Source organism: Myotis daubentonii, chromosome 6, assembly GCF_963259705.1.
Source record: "Myotis daubentonii chromosome 6, mMyoDau2.1, whole genome shotgun sequence".
NCBI classification, from domain to species: domain Eukaryota; kingdom Metazoa; phylum Chordata; class Mammalia; order Chiroptera; family Vespertilionidae; genus Myotis; species Myotis daubentonii.
This window is the reverse complement of record NC_081845.1, coordinates 18,142,021-18,154,453: the sequence shown is the minus strand read 5'-3', so window position 1 is coordinate 18,154,453 and position 12,433 is coordinate 18,142,021. Positions and strand designations below refer to the sequence as shown.

The window sequence follows — 12,433 nt, the reverse complement described above, 5'->3', positions numbered from 1 at the left end:
TATGTGTGAATAGATGAAATGTTTAGGTCAAATATTTCTTTCATACCATCCCTTAAATATCTATTTCAGTAATATGAACATTTTTTAAAAAAACAGTGAAATAACCTCTTTGAAAAATCCTATCATACATATAGTGGCAAACTTAAAGTATGTAGGTAGCATCATGGATAGGTTTTTCTATGAAATTATTTTAAAGCAGAATACACAATTGTCAGTGATTTCTTTAAGAAGTCTGAAAAAACTATGTTTAATATTTCATTATAATTATTTCAAAAACTTTTCACACTCTTTGTGATAAATTAGTTTGCCTAATTTTGTGTCAATTTAAAATTAAATGTAACAACTTTATTTAATATATCACTAGTTAAATAAATTGAAAGTACTGCCTAAAGTATAGATTGCTTTGAAAATCTGAGTCTTAAAAGTATGTGTTTCCAGGTGAATTTTTACTTTCTTACTCTAAATCTGAGTTGAAAATCATTACCTCAGCCCTAATAGCACATATTAAAGTAACATAACAAAGAATGCTTAAATTTATTAACTTACCAAATCCATTTACCTTAGAAAACACCCAACCTCACTTGTATCAACATTTGATTCTGAAAGTTAATAATATTGTTTGATTTTTTTTTTTGCTTCCTTACATTTTTCTTTCACTAGAGAGCATAGTGATAGCTTTTTTTATGCAGGGCTTAGAATGACACCAGTATTTGAATTTTCCCCTTTTTTCTTTAGTTAGATATGTAGGCTCACAGTCAGTCTCTCATATTTGAAATGCATGTTCTGGAACCTGTTGATGGTAAACATCCACCAGAGGACCCTCATGTCCCCCCCCGCCCCCCCCCCCCCCCGCTTTTTTTTTTTCCCAAGAGAAAGAGCCTCACTAAGCCAAAAGCACTGTCTTCATCTTTGATGAAATATAGCTTTCCAATTAACAGGAAAGTCCTTCATTTCAAAAGGCTGAACAGAATGCTACTTGAAAATTCATTCCAGCTGGTTAACTTGAAGAACTGAAAGAATTCCAAAGAAAGAATATTCTCTTGGCATTTATCATTTGATTTTCATTTGGATAAATTTCTGTTTGCTCCAAGAACTTGTCTCAGAATTTTGTTCTTCTGAGACAGAAAAAGAAGTGTTGATAGCCATGTTTGACTGTGCTATACTTCCTCCCTTACCCAAATTGTCTACTCGGTTGTATTGACAAGGAAGGGGTGGCCTCATACTTGCTGACACATGTGCAGTGATTGATTATACAAGAAATGTTGATATTATTCTGATCTCTTTCATCATTTTATACACTAGTTGCCTCTGCTGTCTAATTCTCATTCTACCATAGCCCACTCTTCTTTGAAGCTTTTTTACTATTCTGTGCGGGGAGGGCGGGGGAGGAATGTAACTCTAATCAGGAATTACATCACAGGGAGAAAAACAAATTCCAAGTCTCTTACTTAGTGTGCACGACGCCATGATATTTTTAGTATAGATGCCACACACTTTTATATAGCTATAATTTCACATTTTCAGCTATTTATTGATTGCCTATGTCAAGCTAATATTTTTATGCAGCTTTATTACATTCTCAAATGTTTTCATTTTGTTTCAGTGTTATCCTTTTTGTTACAAACTCTATCTCAAACTATTGATTTTTTTAACTAGTTTGGAAAACATAGGAAAACCTCACTTAACCTCTACTATATTATAATTTGTAAAAAATAAGTTTCATTCATAATATAAATAAGATCATATGGAAGATAATGCAAACTTTAAGATACTTTTTCTCCCTCTCTTGTTGTTGCTGCAAATATCTGTTCTTAGTTAGAAATACTTTCCACATGCATTTTCATAACCAGCAAGATAGCTCCTTGTAATTATAGTGCTTCATCAATAGTGGTTACCTAAACTTGAATGGAACACAACTGATTTAATTATTTTAACTTTTTTGGCAGTTGAAAGTTTAATAATCTAGAAATATCAACCCTATAATTAAGCAAGATTAGTAATATTTTACTGTTTCTCATTTTACAGCTTTTCACTGTGCTTTTTAAAATTATTGTATTGGTGTGGGTTATTGTAGAGGAGAGTTGAGAGAATAGACACATGTGCAACAAATGTGTATGTATGTTTGTGTATGTCTATATAAATATTTATGAACATATTTATTTATAGGTCCCTTCCCACCACAGATGGAAATGTTCTATTTTCCTGATGGATTGAAAAATGTCAAATCAAAGACCAAGAGCCTGTTTTCTAATTGAATTTTCAATGTGTATGAAAGGATATTCAATGTATTTATGAGTCCTTCAGAAATTTGAGCCCTTAAAGCAAAGAGATTTTGCTAGCTTATATGACTTTTAACTTGTTCTTATCAAACATGTTTTTCCATTTGTTAAGGCATGCAGCTTCTCTATTTTTGTTCCTTGAAAACTTTCAAAATGTTGTGGGTGTAAACAGAACATGGTCCTCTAATAAGCATCTGATTAATGGAGAAGAAATCAAAGAATTACTTTTATTCTTTGGTCACTCAACCTTTTATAGGTGGATTTTCCCAACTGACATTCTCATTAGAGCCCCAATTTGCCTCGTCTTTCTTTGCTAACTTGTTAATTTCCTTCCATGGTTTTGATTGGGTCCCTAAGTATATCGTAATATATTATCTACTGAATTTTCATTTATATCCAGGCCCTTTTGCAAATTGTCAGGTGATATTAAACCATGTTCTTATTTTTTGTAATATTAGGAAGAGCAATGTAGTAATAACTTCATATATGATAAACTTGTCTTTATAGAATCTCAAAATTAATTTGGATTTCCTTTAAAAATATTAAAAGAGAAAAATACAACTCATAGGACAGGTTATTTTTGGGTGGAGTGGGTTCCTGATTCATTTTGTGCACAGAGAACCTGAGAACTTATGAAACCCACGTACCTGATCAGCACTGAAGGCATTGCTCTGGCCCGGCCCATGTGACTCAGTGGTTGAGCATCAACCTACGAACCAGGAGGTCATGGTTTGATTTCTGGTCAGGGCATATGCCCAGGTTTTGGGTTTGATCCCCCATGTGGGGCATGTAGGAGGCAGCCAATCAATGATTCTCTCTCATCATCGATGTTTCTCTCTCTCCCTCCCCCTTCCTCTCTTAAATAAATAAACTCAATAAAAAATTTTTTAAAAAAGAAAGAAACCCCCCCCCCCCACAAAGAAAGTGGTAGTTTTGCCTTTCTCTTTGGCAAGACCCTGTATATACTAGCTACCCAATAAATATTTGTTGAAGGAATTAAATGAAACATAAATAATGCTCTCCTTTCTTTATTTCATACCAGTCCTTCTATTGGAGGAAGAGTTGGGGAAGGACAGGCATAGTGAGAGAGGCTTTGGGTGTTATCCTCACATTTGCAAGTGTGCTGTGATTACGCAGTATTTCAAACAACTTGTCTTAATGACTCCAATTGTTATTATGGCGCCCTCAGCCAAATAGCCACTTCCTTTCCAATATCAGCTTCAAGTGGCTACAGCCCACTCCGCAGGACTTCATCATGGCCTCAGGGAAATAATTTTGACTTGCCATGTTGTAGAAGGTCATCTTTGGGACCAAACCAAAGGTGAACGAATAGATTGTTCTCAGATTGCTTCAAGAAGAGAGTTTAGAAAGTCCAGGTTGCAAGAGAGAGGTTACAGGGCATTCTACTCTTTTATTTTTAGAAGAAATTGTAATTCTAGATCAGTTTGGGGGATTTGAAGGCTCTAAAAGTTTCACTGAGGTGCAAACAGTGGCCTAACAAGATGTTTCTGAGACTGGAAAATAAGAGGTGGTCAGGGAGGGGCAGAAAGCGGGAATGGAAGAGGAGAGGAAGGGATTTGGGATGATTGTAAAAAGTCTAATGATGTCAATAACCTTTTCTTCCTTAAACTCCCTTTTATAACAGGAGTAAATGATGCTTTATCTGGTGGAGTTGGGGATTTAGTCTTCTTTTAAAATGATGAAATATGACCCTGGCTTCCCTTGGCCCAACTTGGGGCATTTGAAGTGGCACCATAGTCTCAGGAGCCCGATTTCCCAGTTTTGAATGGCTGTGGCTTTTGTTGTAATCTGTTGAATTTTGCTTTCAGTGGAATTCCACCAAAATGAAGGGCCCCTGGTTACTATGATGAAACATCTAATTTAAGAGGGTGTGGCAAGGGCAGAGATGGCATGTGTAATACAATTAATGGGGAGAGAAAATCCCAGAAAAGACTGAAGCAAAGGAGCTGAAGTTTAAAGAAATTGTGATAATTCCTAAAGGAATGAACCCTGGCTTGATCAATCTCTACGGACATGAATAATTATTGCTCCATTGAGTATTTAAGAATCAAATAAGATGATCTTGAAAATTAAAAAAAAACTAAATACATTTTTAAAAAAAGTTTTAAAGAGATTGTTTTTGATAACCCATGTTTTTGGATTTTATTTTCTGAGCAAAGTGGATAATCTTCCTGTGTGCCTGAAGACCACATTAAGGTAGAAGAAGGAATATTTGTGATCCATGACTTTATATAAGCTCTTCCCTTATTTCTAGGGAATTTTTAGGAAAGGGGGAAGTGGTCAGGAGGTGATTAAAAATACTGAGAATTAAAAATACTTAAGGAAATCACGAGAATTTCTAATTGGCAGTTCTGTCTCTGCTGTGCTGGGGGGGGGGGCGGGTGGGAGGGGGGCGAACAGGAAGGAGAACCCTTCTTTCTCCATTATGCCTTGGCCATTTGTTATCCAGCACATTTTGGGGAACAGGTCTGGGTGTGGGTATATTCATCTGCCCCAACGAAAATAATACCAGTGATTTCTAAAACACAATGAATACTTCAGAAATCACTGAATGATCTAATACAGGGGTCCTCAAACTACAGCCCGCAGGCCATATGCAAATACAAATATTGCATTTGTTCCCGTTTTGTTTTTTTTTACTTCAAAATAAGATATGTGCAGTGTGCATAGGAATTTGTTCATAGTTTTTTTTTTAAACTATAGTCCGGCCCTCCAACGGTCTGAGGGACAGTGAACTGGCCCCCTGTTTAAAAAGTTTGAGGACCCCTGATCTAATAGATGATTTTCACTGCTACTTACAACACATGGTAAGCAGTTGTATTCTTTATGTGCGCTAATCTATTTAACATTTTTATGTGTATATGAACGCTTAACATATTTTACTGTACTGGTTAAATATTTTGAAAAGTACTCTTTGCTTATATACATCCTTTAAGCTCCTTTTTGAAGGTGATATCTCCATGAAGTCTTCCCCTGTCATTCTCTAACAGATTCTGAAGTTAGAAAGATCTGAGTCTTGGCTAAACCACTGGTTATTGTCTCTCCTTGGGGGTGGTTACATAAACTTGTAAGAACTCATTTTAAAAAAAAATGTGTGCTTAAAAAATATGTGTGACATTAAATTAAATGTCAACAGTCTGAAACGGGTAACAGAAAATGTGCGTGTTAAATGTGGTTGTATTACGTAACAGCAACGTGACCTTCAGCGAAGTCCTTTCTGTGCTTTATTAACACTAGAAAGACTGAAATTTAGTATATACCTATATTGCCCAAAAGCAGTCAAAATGACTGCATCGTGAAAGAATAATATCGGAGCACTCTTCACTTATGTTCCTTAGCTTTTCCAATAACTCACTTCTGTTCGACATTTCTTTCATGAATTTAGGGCGCAAAAGAAATAAAATAAACAACTTATTAGAACAAGTATCACTGCATAAAGATTCGAATAACAAGTACTAGTTTAGCTTATTGAGCAACTGCAACTTATCAAGTATCGACAATTTATCATGTACTTGTATGTTATCATGTGACGGTAATCGAAAAAAAAATGAAAACTGTTATTTCAATACAGAGCCGAACTGGTCATATAAAAAATTTACTCAATTCAATAATAAGAGTCTAAAATTTCCCCAAGCAGTCAAAATGACTGCTTTGGGCAATATAGGTATAACACATATATATATACCGGAAATGAAGGAGGGGGAGGTAACTACAATTATTAATAAACGCATTTATATGTTGTACAAAAAGTCACAAAATTCTAAGACATTGTGTCCTTATATACATAATTGTTTTTCTAATTGAAATTAAAAAGCAGTCAAAATGACTTCCCTGGGCAATCTAGTGTTAACTGGGATGGGCGATTCCTGTTTTTCCCACCGTGTGGGGTAGGGTGAGGAACAATTGATATATAAGGACTTAGAAAATGCAAAGAATTGATGATGACGATGGTCCCAAGGAAAACATAAAATAGTCGAGTGAAAAATGTCACTTTTGAAAATAGAACAGCTTTAATCTGACTGGGGTAAAATCTCAGGCGTACTTGATTCCTTTAAGACTTTTGGTGAAAGAACTTAACGCACTCAAATCCATCTACTTCAGTAAGATTTTGAAAATTTCACCTCTTACACATCTCTAATGTATTATTCCCGTCTCTATCTCATTTAGTCCAAATGCCAATCATCTCTAGATTTTTTGCAAAAAAGCAGATCACGTTTTTTGTTTGCTTCCTGTCGTTTTTCACCTTCCTGGTGGGTTACCTTCTAATAGTGCAGAGGGCTGGTCTGTTGTTCCTTTTTGGACACACTGTCTCTCTTTTAAATATGTTTTTATTGATTTTTAGAGCGGAAAGAAGAGGGATAGAGAGACAGAAATATCAGTGAGAAAGATAACATCATTGATCAACTGCTTCCTGCACACCCCTGATCCGGGATGGAGTTCACAACCCCAGCGCATGCCCTGACTGGGAATACAACCAAGGCTCTCTTGGTTCCAGGGTCGACGCTCAACCACTGAGCCACACCAGCCGGGCTGGTATCTTCTTTTTAAATCTCTCCAGTGCCAGCTCTCCCACAATTCGGATAACATAGTTTAGAAGGCCCCTCAGAATCTGACTCCAGCCTATTTTATAAAGCATTATCTCTCCCTAATGTTTCTGCACGTGACATGTCTCACTATTATTTGATCACATCATGTGCTTCTTGCTTTTGTGCCTTAGATGGTGCTGCTCAATGGAAAAATTCTACGTGGACTACAACAGGCAATAACAATTTACCTCCTCTGTTTCAGAACACCTTACATGCCCATTATTTTTTTTCCAGCCATACGTATTTGTGTATCTTCCTTGTCATTTTCACTTCTAGCATTTAGCACAGTTCCTGATAACATAGCTGTTATTCAATACACAAAATTGAATGAGAGGACGAAAAGGCAGAATGTTGAACACCACAATCATGCAAAGCACCATGAGTGGTGATAACACAAGGTTTAAACAACAAAATAGTTTAATGACAATTTTACACATAAAAACACATTTCCCCTCCTCCTCCTCTTCCTCCTCCTCCTCCTCCTCCTCCTCCTCCTCCTCCTCCTCCTCCTCCTCCTCCTCCTCCTCCTCTTAAATCCTCACCCAAGGATATTCTTCCATTGATTTTTAGATAGAGTGGAAGAGAGAGGGAAAGACAGAGAGAAATACCGATGTGAGGAAAACACATAGATTGGTTGCCTCCTGCACGCACCCCAACCAGGGCCCCAGTGGGGAGGAGCCTGCCACCAAGGTACATGCCCTTGACCAGAATCAAACAGGGGCCCTTCGGTCTGTAGGCCGACGCTCTATCCACTGAGTCAAATCGGCCAAGGCTAATAACACATTTTCTAGTTGGACATCAATTTATTCTCTGAGATTACTTTTCTTTTGTCACAATTATAGGGCTTTGCTTCTTTATGCTGTTCTCAGTAAAGGAATCTCTGCTTTTGGTGGTGATGTGATCCAGTAAATAAACTGCTCTATATGAGGCATGGTGTCATGACATCACCCCAGCTGGGAGCAGGGAGGATACAAGGCTTACTCACAGTGTCATCGCATCCAGCTTCCAATTTCTAGGCCTCAGTTTGCCCTCTGATTAATATGCACAACACACGCATGCACGCATTAGGGATGATAAATCTATTCATATTTTTCTACAGTTTGTTTATAAGAAAAATTAACTTTCCCTTTTAAATCTGTAAACGATAGGGGGAAACAGAGAGAGTAATGAAAGAACTGGGCAGACTTAGCTGAATCTGTCAACAATTTCTCATAGAAGAAATCATCAGCGTGAGCGTCCAGTTCATAACAATGAGCAATGCCAGTTAATGTTTGTCCTTGGCTTAGTGATCCTTCGCCTAGGGTCCATAAAGAGAAGAATATGATGTGAATTGGGGACTCTTCAAATGTCTAAGAAGCATGACCCATTTTTTTCTGGAAGCGTCCCATGGTAGGCAAACTGATAGCTTCTCAAAAAGTGACAATGTCCTAATCCTGTGACTGTGTTACTTTACATGACAAAGAGAATTAAGGTTGCAGATGAAATTCAAGTTGCTCCTCAGCTGACTCTGAGAGAGAGAGAGATTACCTGCGATTATCCAGGCAGGCTCAGTCTACTTCTACGAGTCCTGAAAAGTGGAAGGCGAGGCAGAAGGGTCAGAGAGATGCTATGTGAACGGATTCCACCTGCCATTTGTGGCTTTGAAGACGGAGGGAGGGACCACGAGCCAAGGAATGTTGGCAGACTCTACAAGCTGGAAAAGGCAAGGAACTGGATTCTCCCCTGGAGCCTCCGGAAAGAAACAGTCCTGCAAACACCTTGATTTTAGCTTGATTAGGCCTGTGTTGGACTTCTGAACTATGGAACTATGAGATGAAAATTATGTTTTAAGATACTACATTTTTTTATAATTTATAACAGCAATAGAGCTCTAATACAAGCTCAAACCTTGTAATGGTTTTCTTATATTTCAGTTCATAAACATATGCCGAAAACAGTTTTGAAGACCAGTGTGCCAATGTTCAAATGCTCTATGTAACCTGAATAGGTCATCCTGGTTATGAAAAACACCTCACTTGTCTACACAGAATTTTGGAATATAAACACCTTCATTTCCTTTCTAGAAACTTTACTCCAGGACATTTGGAGAAATTAAATTTATTGGTGCAAAATAATAGATCAAAAGCAGCCAAAGTGTCATAAAGACCCACATTTTAATTTTTTAAGGTTCATACCTCTACTATTTACTCAATTCCTATGAGAACCAAATTTTTGCTTTGTTTTAAAAAAAATGATCTGATTCATTATTAGCCAAATTTTGAAACAAGGTGTATCCACCCCCCCCCTCTTACTTGTAGATAATATGGTGGAGACGCTCTCAGTGTTAATTTGTGAACAAGAATTCCTATTAAGCAGATATTCATCTGGACTATATCATCTGCAAGATCAGCTTTGAGAGAAATGAAAGAATGTGAAAATGGAGATTCTTTGAGAATGAACGTATGCCTTTCTCCATGCGCCCATATCAGTGTGGTTATAGAACTTTGGGGAATTTATTCCAATGTTTTCTCTACTCTCGGTGTTCATTGCTTCAGTTCTTCCTATCAGAACCTCCCGAGGTCAGAAAGTTTTGCCCTTTTCAGAAATTTTTTTCAGCTGGTGAAGGCTTCTGGGCTAACCAGAAATCAAAATGGGATGCTGCATTATGTCAGAACTGCATGTTTAGTCTGCTTTCTTAGAAATAATCAAGAAAAGTTATATGTGAAAAGACACAGATGCTCCTTTCTCAGAAAGAGTTTCATTCTTTTGAAGTATAAAATGAGAAAGTCGAGTTGAAATCTAGAACAATATGTATTTTGTATACCTACATAGATTTTATTGATTTCATTTATAAAAGTTCATAAAATAAGAACATCTTTTGGAAAATGCCTAAGATTATGTACCTATAGCATATATTTACATATATTACTACTACATTATATGTTATATGTAATACAAGGCAGTAAATGTTCATTATGTTGATGCTGACTCTTAGCTCAGACTGTGCTTCTTTGAAAATTCCTAGGAGCTTGATATTTTACTATTTCTCCTGACTTATAACTGAGCATAGTTGTAGCAAAGACTATATTGATGAGACTCCCAATTATTTTAGAAAAATCTTTGACACTAAGTTGTCCCAAATGTAATCATTTTATTTTTTAATTTCTATGATTATATGAAAAAAGGCTTAAATGAAACCTGCTTTAAGAAATATATTCCATATAATGAACAACATAAACTGATGAGCAAAAATAGAACCAGAGTCATTGAAGCGTTGAACAGACTGTCCAACCTGTGAGGGAAGGTGGGGGGTGAGAGGGTAAGACATCAACCAAAGGACTTGTATGCATGCATATGAGCATAACAAATGGACACAGACTGGTGGGGGGGGGGGCATTCTGGGGGGTGGGGGTGGCTGGGGAGAGATCAATGGGGGAAAAGGAGACATGCAATACTTTAAACAATAAAGAATTAAAAAATAAAAATAAAATCATAAAGTAAATATATATATATATATATATATATATATATATTCCATTATGAATTTTGTAATTAAGAAGCTTATGTGTATATCTGAGAGCACCTTGAGTTGTCTGTGACATTTATAGTTGTTGTGTAGCCCAAATTATACAAAATATCTCTGCTTGTCAACTACAATATGATCTGTTTAAAAATATATACAGTGGAATATAATTACTTAATATTTTGATAACTATAAAGACTCTCTTATAGGATGCATTGCCCTAGAAAGTCAGCTAAATAAATATCTATTAATATTCAATAAATGCCAGTTTCATTTCACACTTCATTTCTATTGCAGAAATGAGTCAAAGAAGGACTATATCCAACAAGTTATGAGACTAATAGTAGCATACTAAAATTTATTTCACCATTCTGTTTTTTTTTTTGGGAGGGGGGGGAAGGTAACAGCAAAACCCCATTAACAAAAACAAGACTTTAAGACCATCATTTGGCTCTCTCCGACTCCCTTCCCTGGACAGCACTTACAGTTGATTTTTGAGGAAAAACAAACACAGATAAAAAAAATTGACTTCTTGTGACTTTTTCTCAGTTCACATTAAAGTTTTTTTTTCCCCCCAATTCTTGTTTCACCACTTAGTTGTTCACCCAGCTTTGTTTATTTGTTCCTATAGCTTGTGACATATGAAGCTCACACCCGATCACTGATTCTGATAGAATATAGAATTAAGTTCTTATGACTGTACTAAATTCCACACACTACTGACACGGAACATTTGGTGCCAACCTCACATTGACTTCATGTTACATTTGCACTCACGTCTTCTTTCTGACAGGGCACTCTCTACCTTCAGCTACCTCAGGGGCAAACACACAGCCCTGACATCTGTATGACCAGCTGGGTTCAAGGAGGCAGAACCTCACAGTTGGCAGCGACCAGATGAATGTCCCTCCTGTGCAGCGGAGATAGAGTTCTCATCGGTGAGCATCTGATACAAAGTGGTAGCTTGAAAGGCTGGGGATTCGCATTTATGACACTTAAGCAGATTTTAGGCTCATTGGCTTATTCCCAAGAATTGGGTAACATGTTATAGTTTTTAATGATTTGTTGGTTATTTGTTATTCTTTTAAATTCCCAAAGAATGAGAAAAATATCCAGTGGGAACATTGACGTGAGCAATAGACTTAACAGTCACTTTCATAAGCCATCAGCCGTGGCACATCACATTAAAAACCGCAAAGGCAGGCCAATCTTGTGTCAAAGTTCCCCGCAGTCAGAGAAAGGCTTTCCCATTAAGGAAGGACCAAGTCCAAAAGAAGTCTTGCTTAGCCCTAGCTGAGTTGGTTCAGTGGATAGAGCCTCGGCTTGAGGACCAGAGGGTTCTGGGTTCAATTCTGGTCAAGGGCACATACCTTGGTTATAGGCTCCTCCCCAGCCCGGGCCCTGGTTGGACTTTTGCAGGAGGCAACCAATCTATGTGTTTCTCTCACATTGGTTTTTCTCTTTGTCTTTCCCTCTCTCTTCCTGAAAATCAATGGAAAAATATCCTTGGGCGAGGATCAACAACAACAACAACAACAACAAAGAAGTCTTGCTTATAATGTAAGGTTTGAGAATCTTAGTAAGTGGAGGAGTTGGGGGAGAGAAGGTAGTGTTTATTAGAGATAAAACTGTGCTGCCAAAAGGAATCATAGGGATTATCACGAGCATACTAATTCAGCCATAAGACATTCATTTTTTCAACAGCTGTCACCTGAGTTAAATGAAGATGAGTTTTAACTTTTATTGTTTGAAGTTAATATATTCACCCTGGAGTAGAATATTTCTTCTTTAAACTGCATCTTGAGGTTTTTTTCTTTGTCCAAACTCTGGATTATCATAAATTCATTTAAAATTACTTTCTGGTGACTCCTAACATAAAGTGCCTGCTACTCTCCCCCCCACCCGGCCCCCAGAACTTAAAATACACTGTGCTCTTTTAAAAATGTATTCTTTTTATCTGTTTGACTGTATCAATAATAGTCAGAAAAAATAACTGACCAAACAAGTGGGGTTTGAGGACCCAAAGAAAATCATGGTAAGAAGTG

The 12,433-nt window shown here is 37.0% G+C and overlaps 1 protein-coding gene across 1 annotated transcript in view; it reads right to left on the bottom strand.

The window, feature by feature from the left end:
* Window positions 1–12,433, bottom strand: part of RSPO3 (R-spondin 3) — an 87,926-nt gene that overhangs the window by 11,982 nt on the left and 63,511 nt on the right. The window lies entirely within an intron of this gene.